Raw genomic sequence first — 15521 nt, 5'->3', positions numbered from 1 at the left:
GATTTTTTCAAGAACCTTTCACTTTCCTTCCAAAAATGATACCTACTTTATTAAACAAAATAAGCGAGATTTAATTTGATTAGAAAGATTAGGTGAATGTTTTGCGTAACAAATTTAGTTTCTGAATACTAAACTCTTTGCCTAGTGATGTGTTGCTTGCTCAAGGAGCCAATGGAATCCAATAATACTAGTTTTCCATTGTTTTAGCTACCTTAAAACTTTGCTTATTTCCTAAACTAAATATTCTTCCTCTAGCAATTCACAAACTAAAATAACTATAATTAGTTTATATTGATTCAAATTTGACGTGACATCATCTCAACTGATTATCCTTTTCTATACACATCAAAAGTATTACTTTGAATTCTTTTTTACTAAGGGAAAAGGATACAAATGGTCGTTGGGCCATAAATAATCCCACGCGCTAGCCCATTTATTTCCAAACCCAAAAATTAGCCCATAAACTATTCCCATCCGGTAGCCAAAAGATTTAAAAAGTCGCCACTAAAGGCCTGCTAAAGAAAAATCAGGTTTTTTAGTGGCAATTAAAAAAATCGCCACTAAAGATTAAATATCCCAAAACATGTATGAAATGTGTATATTTAGTAAGAAATATCCCAAAAAACTCTGAGGCGATTTTTGTATATAATATGTATCATTTGTGTATAAAAATATGTATCAGTACCTATCTATAATGTATAGAAACTGTATAAAATATAAATCACTAAGGCATGTATCATTTTTGTATATAATATGTATCATTTGTGTATATAATGTGTATTATATAATAGAAAATTGTATCATTTTTGTATATAACCCCAGGCATGTTTTGGCTTTGGGAAACTAGATGGTGAGATTTGACATTTCAGATTCAGGCAGAATTTTGGCTTGTGTTGAGGTGAAGTAGTCCTTTTTAGATCATATTAAGGCTCAACAGTTCGAGGATGCAAAGTTGTGCAAGATTAGTGATAAAGTGTTGAGTGGAGAGGCCAAGGAGGCAATTCTGGATAGTGAGGAGGTTTTGAGGATTAAGGGGCATGTTTGCGTTCTTCGGATTGGTGGTTTGATCAACTTGATTTTAGAGAAGACTTGCAGTTCTAGATATTTCATTCACCCAGGTGCTACCAAGATGTACCGTGATTTGAGACAGTACTATTGGTGGGGCAGGATAAAGCGTGATACTGTTGAGTTAATTTCTCAGTGTTTGAATTGTTAGCAGGTTAAGTATGAGCGTCAGAAATAGGGGGTACGCTTCAGAGTATGCCCATTCAAGAGTGGAAGTAGGAGAGGATAGCCATGAACTTTGTGGTTAGTTTACCGAAGACTTTGGGTAAGTTTGATGCAATTTGGGTTATCGTTGATAGGTTGACTAAGTCCGCGCATTTCATTCCAGTTCATAAGACCACCTACAACTCGGAGAAGTTGGCCAAGATCTACATCAGAGAGATTATTCGATTGCATGGGGTGCCCATTTCCATTATCTCCGACAGAGGAACTCAGTTCACGTCCCAATTCTGGAGGACTTTGCAAGCATAGATAGGGACTCAGTTAGATCTCAGCACCACTTTTCACCCACAGACTGATGGTTAGTCTGAGCGAACGATTCAGGTTTTAGAGGATATGCTTCGATCATGTATGATCGATTTTGGTGGTCATTGGGACCAGTTCTTACCTTTGGCAGAGTTTGCGTACAACAACAGCTATCATTCAAGTATCGACATAGCTCCTTTCAAGGCCTTGTAAGGGAGGAGATGTCGATCTCCAATTGGTTGGGTCGATGCTTTTGAGGTAAGACCTTAGGGTACTGATATTCAAATAGAGTCGTTGGATAAGGTGAAGTTGATTCAAGAAAAGCTTCTAGCGGCTCAGAGTAGAAAAAAAGAGTATACGGACTGGAAGGCTCGTGATTTTGAGTTTATGGTTGGTGATCAGGTTCTATTAAAGGTTTCACCCATGAAGGATGTGTCGAGATTTGGGAAGAAGGGAAAGCTTAGGTTAAGGTTCATTGGCCCATTTGAGATCTTTCGTCGTGTTGGAGATGTAGCTTATGAGTTAGCATTACCTCCAGGTGTGTCGGGTGTTCACCCGGTGTTCCATGTGTCCAAGCTGAAGAAATATCATTTGGACGGGTCTTATATCATCCAGTGGGACTCGGTCCTATTCAATCAGAATATGTCCTTTGAGGAGGAGCCCATGACCATTTTGGATAGAGAAGTTCGAAAGTTAAGGTTAAAGGAGATAACTTCTGCGAAGGTTCAATGGAAGCACCGTCCAATAAAGGAGCCTACATTGGAGACCAAAGTTGATATGCGTAGTAGATATCTCCACCTCGTTACCGAGTTAGGCACCTTCCTTTCTTTTCATTTCTTGTCCGATTGAGGATGAATAATTATTTAATTGGTATCTGATGTAACGACCCCTTTGGTCGTTTAGGCTTTTTGACTTTTTACCCCTGTTGATCCTTCCTTTAGCTCTGTTAGAGCATGTTTGACTTGTAGGGATGGGCAGAGCGGTTCCCTAGGCGATTCGAATTATTCTTGAGGGAATTAATGGCTTAAACAAAAATACCGTTGACCAATAGTTAACTTTTGGGTAAACGAACTTTTTTTGGGAATTTTGTTAATTCCATGAGGTTCGGAGAGGTATTTATAACTTAGTGGGGGTTGACCGGGTCAAAATGACCTCCGCTGGGAATTTTGAGAGCGCGGGTGGATTTGTCGCGTGTTTTTATGTTGCTAAGAATATTTGGTGTATATCTGAGGGGTGTCGTGTGCGTGTCAGGTTTTGGGTTGAACTTGATTAAAAACCAGATTTTTGCCGGTGTCTAATGTCCCACTTCTGCGGGTCCGCCCATGCGTGACTTGGCCTGTAGACGCGAAGTGGTGACTGTTTAAGTGACTCTGCGGATGCGAAACCTTCTTCGTGGAAGAGAGTACGCATCAGCGGACAAGGTGTTTACGGATGTGGACATCGCTGAATAGAAACTTTCCCTTTTATTTCCCAATTTCGAACCATTCTTCCCATTCACTAAATTCCTAACCTAGAGAGTATTGTGGGCGATTCTGAAGAGCTTTGGGTGAAATCATCTTGGGGCAAGCTCTCTTACTTTATCTTGTGATTTATTTATGGTTCAAGATTAGATTCCATGTTAGTTACATGATTTAGATTAGGGATTAGGGATGATGGTTGAGGAACCCCAAGTTAATTTTATAATTTCTTTGCATTTCTAAGGAGTTTTATGGTGAGATTTCTTAGATTCTAGGCTTCCAATCATTGGGGAATTAGATATTAAGTTGTATGTCTTCCTAAAATCTAGGGTTTGAACACATAGAATTTGAGGGTTTCCCTTATTTGATGACATTAATGCTAATTGAGGAGTATAGCAATATATATAGTTAGATTTATAGTCTAATGCAAATCATTTAATTGTTAGACTTTGAGCGTTCGGAGACTATCCGGAAGGGGAAAGACTAGGTTTGACGGTTCGAGGTGCGAGTTAGACGGTCGAGGTAGGTTATAGCTTATCTTATTAGACTTTGATTAGCGATTCTCATGTGTTATGTAGTATTGACGGGGAAAGCATGATAGGTTTCAGACATGGTGTGGAGTTGTGATCCAATTAGGTTGGTATGATTTCTGATTATATGAGCTTGTCGTCGTTATTTATGCATCGGTTGACATGTGGAGTATTTGACAATGCGATTTTGGTGTTGTGGGATGTGATAGACTCATTTGTTGTAATTAGAACTTACGATTGATGGTTCATGCAAGAATTGATTGGCTTATGGTGCTTTATGATCGCCATAGCATATTCATTGGCATTGATTTCTCATTCCTGCATTCATACATTCATAAATGATGGAAATGTTAGGGAAAACAGTTTGATGGAAGATTTGTGGAACGGTTCAATGGGAAAAGGTTATGGAAACGTTTGAAAAGGAAGAAAAATAAATTTGAAAGTTATATTGTTATTACTATGGATCCGAGGTATATGCGGATGTATAGTAGCAGGGTCACAGTCTGGCGGTAAAGTCAGGTGATACAGTGATGGTACATGGACTTCACGGGTCACCCATGGGTTATGACTATTGAGATGTCCAGATTCCGTCTGTAGCATTTGTGTATAGGTTTGAGTTATTGGCCATTGCATTGCTCGACATCCATCTCATTTGCTTTGCATGTCTCATTATCACATCATACATCGATTGACTGGATTGTTAGTTATATTTGTGTTGTGATTACTATGAGGAATTATTGAGGACTTGTAACTTGTGATGTAAAAGCTTAACCTTAGGCTATGACTTGGTTTTGTGATATTCTGTAACTCTTGATGGTTATTATTTGTCTATTTGTTGACTTGTTGATTCTGTGTTTTCATATGCGTGAGCTAATCTTAGTCGGCCTATGAAGCTTACAGGTATGTGTGTGTACTGATACTACTCGTGCTGCACTTTTTTCTGAGTGCAGAGTTTGATTCAGGCTCCTCGTCTAGAGCACGATTCTAACTGTGAGGCTTTGTTTGTTGAGATTCTTAGGGTGAGCTACCTGCCTGCTTAAAGCCTAAGAGTCTATATTTATTATTTATTACTCATTCCACTAGATAGTGTTTCTTATGTATTCAGACTTACGTATTACTCATATACATGATTCTAGATAGTCGTTCTTATACTGTGACATCAGTTCTTGGGGGATGTTATGACTTAGTATTTTCTGCACTTTCAATATTTATGATATGACTTAGACTTATTAATGATTGTTCTTATTATTTATGTTGATTCGTTAATTGATTAAGTAGAGTATAAGGGGATGGTATGCCCACTAGGTTAGTGTGGCTGCCATCATGACTGTGATTCTGGGTCGTGACAGACTTAGATATATTTGATCTGAGTAGAGTACATCCAGGCATAAGTACCACATGGTACTTGAATTACTCTGAAATTGGAAACGTTAGATCACTTTAAATTTTTCTTTCTCGAAACTTATCGATTTATGGAACACATGATCCTTGGTACCTTATCTTACTATCTCCCTCTTAGCCCAAAAGCTAACATTTAAAGCATGTGGGTCCCTTAAGTTGAGCAATAAGTCGTCATCCAGTTATGCATCTAAGCCTATCACTATAAGACTTATCTTTTCATTTCCCCTCAAAATGATCCTTTTAAGAAACTTACTAACACCACACCCTCTAGTGTTGCCTAAAACACTTAAACAAGTTAGTACTATGTCAAGAGACTCAACATCATCTAATCATATATCTTGGTCGAACAGTACCCTCTTTAGCCACATACATAGTCACACTGAAGTATGTCGACATCCTTGAAGGGAAAATTAAAATACTCCATTTTGAACTTTCAATCGTAAGATAGCCACGTAAGACAAAGCAGGAGCACACCAGCTCATACATATCAAGAAGAAAAAATTGTCGGTATATCTAAGACAACATTTGGCGGCACCTCTCAATCCTAATGACCTAACATACCATGATAACAGGTCTGACCCCGCATGATCCTGACACTTCACACCTACTAGTGCCTCGGCCTGCAGATGCCTGAGTGCAACGAGCTGGGAAAGATGCTGCTGATGCGGCTGCGACAGGTCTGGAGGGCTGAACTTCACCTCCGCCACTGTTGGAGCTACCATACCTGGCCAAAGAGAAATCTCTCTGCATGTGGCCTCAGAAACCATACTTATAACACACATCCATACCCATACAATACTCTCCCGTATGCCTTTTGTTACATTTGTTGCACAGAGGATACCTCTGAAACTCTAAACCCATACTCTTATGAAACCAAGACGATTCCCTTTGTAGGTGCCCAAATCTTTTGCAAATGAAGCATTTATGGGCGTTCTTATGATAAGGAGTTGAGTAACGCTCCCCACAGCCTAACTTGGGGCACTTGGTCCTCTTGTGTCTTACCACAATGGTAGTATATTTAGAGTCTTATGTAGCATTCGCCTAAGTGGCGCTTCCCACAGTAGGGCAATTTGGTATGTTGGTAAAAGCAATCATCTTCTATCTTTTTGTTATACAAGGAATTCTATTAGGAGTCTGGTCAGAGCAGCATTACCGGGAGGGGGAATAAGAGCATATCCCCTCAAAACAAAAGCTTCAAATACACCAAGGGATCGGTCCATTCTCCCCACGAGTTCCTGTGCAACTTGATCCATTCCTGACAACTCCATCCGAAAGAATCACATTGATAATGATTAACTTTGCATCTCCATCTTACTTTATAGACGAGGCGTATTTGGTAGAAAGGGCAAGAGTTAAAACTATCACTTAACGCATAGCTCTATAGCTGTATATAGAGTTGAAAAATGGTAACTTTTCTAAATGCCCTGTATCCTCCCAATTATAAGTGTGACACACTTAACATTCATAAGTAAGACTCTACTAGACACGGTTTCATAGACTCCCTTGGATAATTGAACCTAGTGCTCCAATATCAAGTTTTGTCTCGCCCCGAACTTGGGCCTGGACGTAACATGACACTCGGTGCCTGAATGCATGTGACAAAGCGAACCATTTGGATTGCTGAATCAACATGGAACATGTACTAATGCGGAATATAAGTAAAAATATGAAAAGCCTGAATAAAACATGTGATATCGCTGTAATACTGAAAATACTATTTAAAATCATAAGTGCAGAATTAGTCTAAGACATGATATGTACTGATCCAACACTGGTATACGACACTAAACATCCGACACAACATGCTAGACCAGTCTTTGAAACCTCTTAACATGAATCTAAATACTAAACTATTTTACCGGGATAAGGCCCCCGCATACCTTTACCTCCTAACACGACATGAACATGAAATAACAATAACACCCCGAATGAAGTAGGGCTCACCAATAGCTGATATGAGAGAATCCTAGCGAGCCGACCCGTCATCCTGTAAATCAATGCCTGCATTGTAAAATGCGTGCCCCAAGAAAAAGGTCGTAAGTATACTAAAATAAAACTTTTATGTAAAGCAATTAAATGAATGAATAATAAGTGGGGTGCTCGGGGAATGGGCAACCAGAATCAATAATATAGATACATGAAGTAATACGAAATTGAAACTGTAATTGTAAGCTTAAAGTAAAACATGGACATAATAATGATCTGGCATGACAAAGTTGTAACATGATTGAATAATTTTAAGAGGGAGAGCCTTAGTGTAACCGACAACATGAAATCACCACGTGAGCACGTGGAGTTTGGCACCCAGCCAAACCAGCAGAGCAATATCATACCTTACCAAGGTATGAGTTATGAACATGACATGAACGGATCCAATCAATAATCTGAAGGTATCGTCCTAACTAGGAGGAGCAATCTTTACCCTACATTAACATACGTAGTTTCGAGTGATCTGCACCTTCTCGGTAAATCTATGCTACTCCCAAAAATACTGAATATTTACATGATTGGCTTAAAAGCTCATAAATTTCAAAAACATAGTTTGTAAATAGTTTCACAAGAAAATCTGTATAATTATATTTATATGATTTCTGAGACATTAAAACAAGTAAAAATTCATTTAATGGAACAAATGTGAGTTCATAACTTATATCTGAGAGCTCATGGAAAAGATAACATGAGCATACATGGATTACGGACAAGTTCAAGAAAATCGTAATTATATACATGAATACAATTATCTGAAACATGATTGAGCATGACAATATATATATATAATTAACTTGTATATAAGGAATTTCATGAACTGAAGTATGATTCTCTAACTTTGAGGAGAAATTGGGTTTCATGAATTAACATGGAGAGGGGAAGAACACAATACTCTCACACGTATATATAAGCCCTACATACATTTAAACTCTCCAATACAACGAATTATCTTACTTCTCTAACAAAGAATACCAAAACCCTAGCTTTGAATCGCTATAGAAGGGTTACTTATTAATCCTATGGTTTTATTTAAGAACCATGCATTTAGTGCTATGATTTATTAGATATCTTAGAGATGTTTACCTTGATTTGTGAGGTTTAGAGGAGAGAAAAATCGTCCTTTAATGGCTTTCTACGAAGTTGGAATATTTGATGAATGAAATTTCGAGTTAAGCGTTGAATTTATAGGACGAGACCTCTGGACTGCCTAGCTCACTGAGCGAGTTCCAAAGCGAGGTGTGAGCTTGCTATGGGCTTCGCTCAGCGAGGTATGATCTCACTTTGAGCTTAGCTCAGTGAGCTCACCGCTCCAAAATGCACTTAGAATTTTTTTCTATTATTTTCACTTTTGGACCCTTACTTCACTGAGTGAGGTCTATGGCATGACCCTGTCTCTCTTTGAGCTTAGCTCAGCTAGCTCCTAGGTCCATTTCATACTTAGCGAAAATCTTAAGTTTTTCGACTTTGTCGACAGCGTTCAGTAAAATAGGCATAACATTTTGTGCCAAGATTCGTTTGAGCTCCACCTTATATTGATGGAAAGGTATTTCAAAGGGCTAACACTTTCATTCTTTAATTTTTCACCAATTCACAATGGATTTTCACGTAAACAGGATGGAAACAAGACCTATCATAACTTAGACGATTATATCTAATCTTATGCACTTCACTATTTTCCTTGATTTTAAAACCACTATTTCCACCCAAGTTCATCCTGATGGGACTTCATATGGATAAAATATCACATTAATACCCATTTAACATATTCACATCTAACCCGTATTTACGGAGTGTTACATTATCTACTATTTGGATCATTCATCCTCGAATGATGGGTCATAGTTAAGAACACGGCTAGACATGGCTTGGGTACTTGAACGTCAGAAACGTGACATGGAACATGGGGACTGAAATGACATGTTTACATGGAAACATGAATGTTGGGAGATGATACATGAGTAGTGGATACATGAACGTGAAAATGAGACATGAGTAGTGGATACATGAACGTGAAACATAGATATGAACACACATGGGGGCATGACATGCATACGAAAGTATTTACCTTAAATGCTTTCAGCTTGCTCCTCATAGGTGAGGCCATCCTTAACTGTTATAATTTCGATAGGAATAACTAATGATGGGTCTCCCACACACTTCCTCAACATGGAAACATGAAACACTGGGTGCACAGAAATCAAATCTTGCGGTAACTCTAGATCTTAAGCCACTTGACCAATCCTTCGCAGGATCTTGCATTGCCAGATATATCTGGAACTAAGTTTCCCTTTCCTTTTAAATCTCATAACACCCTTCACAGGTGAAACCTTTAGGAACACCCAATCATCAACCTGAAACTCCAAGTCTTTACACTGCAGGTCTGAATAGGACTTCTAAAGACACAGAATCATTTTTGAACGCTCCTGGATCAACTTAACCTTCCGGTACTTTTCTCGATAGCTTTGGGATCTAATCATTATTGACATCCGAACATATAAGGACGACTTCTTTTCACATGACTTATTTTTTCCTCCTCTGGCCTCACTGTCGTCATATGAACACTTAGAGACTTGATCAAAGATGTTCGTATATCACCACAATAGACACATAGGATAAGAGTAGGACTTAGGCTTTTAATGTAAGCGCAACTCGGTGAGAATGGAACCGATTTTGAGTCATATAACAAAAATATGATCCTTACATATAGTATAAAGCTCTAGCATAGGCATGACTTGAATACGTCGAATTTGTGTAGAATAATTCTGAGATAAATACCACAGGGTACCTGAAAGGATCTCCCTTTGAAATTAGGACATACCTTACTTCAAACCTTATCTTGTTCACTCTGAAACATAGATATGAATACGTTAGCTCATCTTTCTTATTACCGTGAGCGGATCATAAAGAATTGATAGAAAAGAAATCCCAGGTACGAATCATATGAGACACTTCATTTTAGAGCATAGAGATGACATAGGTACATTGAACATGAACCACGTAACATGAAATTTGCATAGATGGAAACATGATTAATATAGCATAAGACATGAATACATGAATAGCATGACATAAGGCATGAGGACATGAGCACCATGACATGTACATGAGTACATCGAAGCTGCATACCATGGCGTTTGGACATGAGTTCATGAGCATTGAAATAAGAATAATGCATAAGTGTGACTTGCATGGAGTATAATTGCAAGCTTGACTCTTAGGTCAGGGACATAGTGTCACGACCCAAACCGATGAGTCACGATGAGTGCTCGACTTCTACTGATCAGACACCCTCATACTTGTACCTGGATCTCACTGAATAACAGGGTGGCCCATACATGACTCACAACTGAACTATGCTGACTTCTGTAAGAACAACACAATGAACCCTGCATCGAGAACTCACAAACACATATATATACGTACTAAAAAATAGTGCAAGCCGACTAGGCCGCTACATATATTGTACAACAAAAAAAGAGCCGACAAGGCTACATGACATTCCTAACTATATACAACTGCCTACAGACCTCTAATGGAGTACAAAGTTGTAGAAAGGACGGGATAGAGCCCCTCTATACCCATATATCCATATCGAAATAGCATACCAAAATAGACTGCAGCTCCGAACCAAGTGGAGCACACTGACTACTGCTGGATAGAAGTCCTACTGTGCTGGACCGTCTGTCTATCTACCTGAACCTGCGGGCATGAACGCAGCCCCCCAAGCAATAGGGGAGTCAGTATGAATAATGTACCGAGCATGTAAGGCATAAGAGCAGCATATACATAAGAATCATGAAAATAATCTAAAACACGAAAGCTAATCCAAATATCTGAATAAATCTGTGTGACTGTACATCTGGAAGTGACTGTATAACTCTGTATAACTGAGAATGCCTCTGAGAGCGTATTATATACATGCTTTCTTTTAAAAATACATATATCATAATATAACTGTTAGTGTTGTGAAACATACAGCCGATCCATGAATGTCAGTGTTGGGGAACGTATAGCCCGATCGATATATCATATCATCTCGTGTCCGGAGTAATCTCATACCGTACCCACTGCAGTGGTCTACACATCTATATGCCCGCCCGACCGACTATAGCGCGGCGCGGTTTGAGAAAATAGCTATATATATATAAATGCATGAAAGACCCATAAAAGAATACTCTAAACTCCTCAGGGTAACATAAGATCTCCAAGTGGCATAAGAAGTTAATTTATAACTATAATAGATCTCTGGAGTCTATAGATGTGAAACATATGAAGTCAAGGATACAATGATTCCTATACTATCTAGGAATAGAGTCTTTGGAACTCATTTGTTTAGTTCTTTCGTTTGTATCATAAGGATCATGCCAAAATGAAAGAAAGGGATAGCCTTAACAACCCACAATATACAAAACATCACCACCAACAAAAACAACATCAAATAGCAACATAAACAAGTGAGAATCTCTCAAAAAATCTAATCTAAAACAGCCCACAAGGCAAAAACGCCAACAAACTAGTTTATGCCTTCATAATACCATTTCCTTCACTTTAAACTAGGGAATTCCTCCATAAACAACTCAATTAACAAGAGTAGGGGATAAAACATACCTTAAACTTCAGAAAACTCAACTAAAACTTTAATTCCAAGCTCGAATAATTAGCCACACACTTAGACATCCATACCATAATGTTCTTCTAACTATTTCCCAACTTTTAAGGTGAAAATTTGGTTCAACTTGAGAAAAATCACCTTGAGGGATTTGGAGAGTGTATGGTTCTATTTTAATGAAGAAAGGAGGATCTGGTCGTGCCACAACTTAATATACCAATGTGGGAAGGTGGTCACCGCCTCAAAAGGACGGGGGCGTCGACAGTCGTTCTGCCACTGTCGACATGCCATAACCCCTGATTCTCAAGTGGTTTGGCGTTATCTTGGCTCTGATCACCATCAACAATGTTGACGACGGCGACAACATGTTGACGGGTCGTTAACTTACTCTGTCAAGTTGTACAATACGCCTTTCTATCCGTCGTCAATTCGTTTAACCTGTAATCCTTCCCATACTTGTAATATTTAAACTTAGCTATTCATATGCAAGTGTTAAGTATGTCTAATATCCCATAATCTTGAAGATGAATCTTAAAACTCAAGGTCGAGGTGATTAACACACTATAAACTAATGACGTATCGAAATGGGAGATGTAACACATAGGCATGTATAAAGCATTACCTCTAGAACTTAGATATACCGAAAATAGGAGACATGGTTCAACATGGCTTACTCTCATCACTGTAAGGCGACATCATCATCATAAACTAAAGCTCACGAAGGAAAGGATCATAGGCATGAATACCTCGTTCATCAAGCATCTAAGACATGAGTAGAAAGTCACTTTGAACATAAACAGGGCATAGGTACTTAGGAAAAGAAAAATGGCATCCTTTGTGCTAAGTTACAAGAGGGTTTCAAAAATTGCCTTAGAGAGGAAAATCAACATTTGTCCAACATCTCCTTTACTCATAGCCTACCCTCATAATTGATTATTATAATCATGATCATAAAACATTAGCGAGAGGAACATAATCACAAATTACATAGAATCGTGGGTAGGATGTCCATCGTGACTTACTTTCATCATTACCTATCAACATCATTATTGTGATACCACTATAAGTGGAATGCATGAAGAAATGGATAGTGGGTACGGGCACGTGGGAACATTGATAGCATAATCATTAGGGTGAAAATAAGTCATTTACCTTTGGCATTCTCTTATTGTTCAAGGAATAAGTGTGGATCCCATAGGACTTCTAGCTTTCTTTGAAAAAATAACATTCACATGGCCTTCTACTCGATCATAACCATGTTCATAAAGCACTTAGAAGATAGAACATGGACATGGGTGTATAAGCACGAAAGATACGTGAGACATGAATACGGTTTTAACTTTAGACGTGGGCATAACTTGATGTGCGAAGCATGATAGAACATTTCTTTTGCATAACTTACTATCTTTATGGAATCTTAATTCCTGAATCATAAACGTGGAGTGTAAAGCTCTAACATGGGCATTACATAGATATGTAAGATCTGACTAGAGTACATTTGGGCATAAGTACCACATAGTACTTCAATTACTCTGAAATTGGAAACATTACATCACTTGAACTTTTTCTTTCTCAACACTTATCGATATATGAAACACATGATATACCTTGGTACCTTATCTTACCATATCCCCCTTAGTTCAAAAGCTAATATTTAAAGCATGTGGGTACCTTAAGGTTAGCAATAAGTCGGCATCCGGTCATTCTTCTGATTCTGCCTCTAAGACTATCACCAGAAGACTTATCTTTTCATTTCCTCACCTACCTTCTGTATTACCCCTCAAAATAATCCTCTTAATAAAACTTACTAACACTACTAGTGCTGCCTAAAACGCTTAAACAAGTTAGCACTATGTCAAGAGACTCAACACTGGCTATACGACACTGAACATCTGACATAACATGCTAGACCAGTCTTTGAAACCTCTGAACATGAATCTAAATACTAAACTATTATACCGGGACAAGGACCCCCTGCATACCCCTACTTCCTAACATGACATGAACATAAAATAATAATAACACCCCAAATGAAGTGGGGCTCACCAATAGCTGAAACGAGAGAAGCTGACCCATCGTCCTGTAAATCAATGTATGCATCGTGAAATGCAAGCCCCGGGCAAAAGGGACGTAAGTACACTAAAACTGCACTTCTATTTAAAGCAACTGAAAGAAATAATAGTACATGGGGTGCTCGGGAAATGGGCAACCTAAATCAATAACATGGATATATAAAGTAATACGAAACTGAAACTATAACTGCAAGTTGTAACTGAAACTATAATAGTAAGCTTAAACTGAAACATGGACATAATTATGATATGACATGATAAAGCTGTAACATGAATAAATCATTTTAAGTGGGAAAGACTTAGTGTAACCAACAATATGAAATCACAACGTGAGCATGTAGAGTTGGGTACCTGGCCCAACCAGTAGAGCAATCCCATACCTTACCGGGGCATGTGACATGAACATGACATGAAATGATCCAATCAATAGTTTGAAGGTATCTTCCTAACTGGGCGGAGTAATCCTTACCTTATGTTGGTATACGTAGTTTCAGGTGGTCTGCACCTTCTCGGTAAACGTATGCTACTTTCAAAAATACTAAATATTTACATGGTTGGCTTAAAAGCTCATAAATTACATAAACATAGTTTGTAAATAGTTTCACATGAAAATGTACATAGTTATATGTATATAATTTCTGGACATGAAAATAAGTAAAAAATCATATAATGGAACAAATCTGAGTTCATAACTGATATATGAGAGCTCATGAAAAAGATAACAAGAGTATACATAGATTACGAACAAGTTCATGACAATCGTAATAATATACATTAATACAATTATCTGAAACATGATTGAGCATGACAATACATATATATAATTAACTTGTATCTGAGGTATTTCATGAACTGAAGTATGATTCTCTAATTCTAACGAGAAATGGGGTTTCATGAATTAACGTGGTGTGAGAAAGAACAACACTCTTCCACACGTAGATAGAAGCCTTACATACCTGTAAACACTCCAATCCAACGAATTGTCTTGCTTCTCTAACGAAGAACACCAAAAGCTTAGCTTTGAATCGTTGGAGAAGAAGTGTTACTTGTGAATCCTGAGTTTTTGTTTAAGAATCATGTTAGGAATCATGCATTTAGAGCTAGGATTGATTAGGAATCCTAGAGATATTCTTACCTTGATGTGGGCGGTTGAGAGGAGAGAAAAATCGTCCTTCAACGGTTTTCTACGAAATTCAAATGTTTGATGAATGAAATTTCGAGTTAAATATTGAATTTATAGGACATGACTTCTGGACTTCCTAACTCACTGAGCGATCTCCAAAGCGAGGTGAGACATGACTATGGGATTCGCTCAGCAAGCTCACTGGTCCAAAATGTACTTAGAAAGCTTTTCTGATTTTTTTCACTTTTGGATCCCCTACATTGCTGAGCAAGGTCAATGGCATGACCTTGTCTCACTTTAATCTTAGCCAAAATTTTACATTTTTTGACTTTGTCGATAGCGTTCAGTAAAATAGGCATAACCCTTTATACAGAGATCCATTTGAGCTTCACCTTATATGGATGGAAAAGGTATTTTAAAGGGCTATGACTTTCATGTTTTATGTTTCTCCAATTCTCAAAGAATTTTTGCGTAAAAAGGCTGGAAGTAAGACCTATCGTAACTTAGTCGATTCTATCGAATCTTATGCCCCTCACTATCGAATCTTATGCCCCTCACTATAAGTTCATCTTGATGGGACTTCATATGACTAAAATGTCACATTAATACCCATTTAACAAATTCACACCTAACCCGTATTTATAGAGTGTTACAAGTTTTTTTTTAAAATCCCCTGAATACGGTTAGATCCGTCCCATACCGTCTCCCTCTATAGTGGGACGTGTCGGGCCTCTCCAAAAATATCATCCCGTCCCGATCCCGCCAGTCTCGATCCCCCTCTACTCGACCTCTTTTTTAGTTCCTCCTCCC

Source organism: Lycium barbarum, chromosome 2 (assembly GCF_019175385.1).
Source record: "Lycium barbarum isolate Lr01 chromosome 2, ASM1917538v2, whole genome shotgun sequence".
In the NCBI taxonomy this organism is placed as follows: domain Eukaryota; kingdom Viridiplantae; phylum Streptophyta; class Magnoliopsida; order Solanales; family Solanaceae; genus Lycium; species Lycium barbarum.
This window is presented reverse-complemented; position numbering follows the sequence as displayed.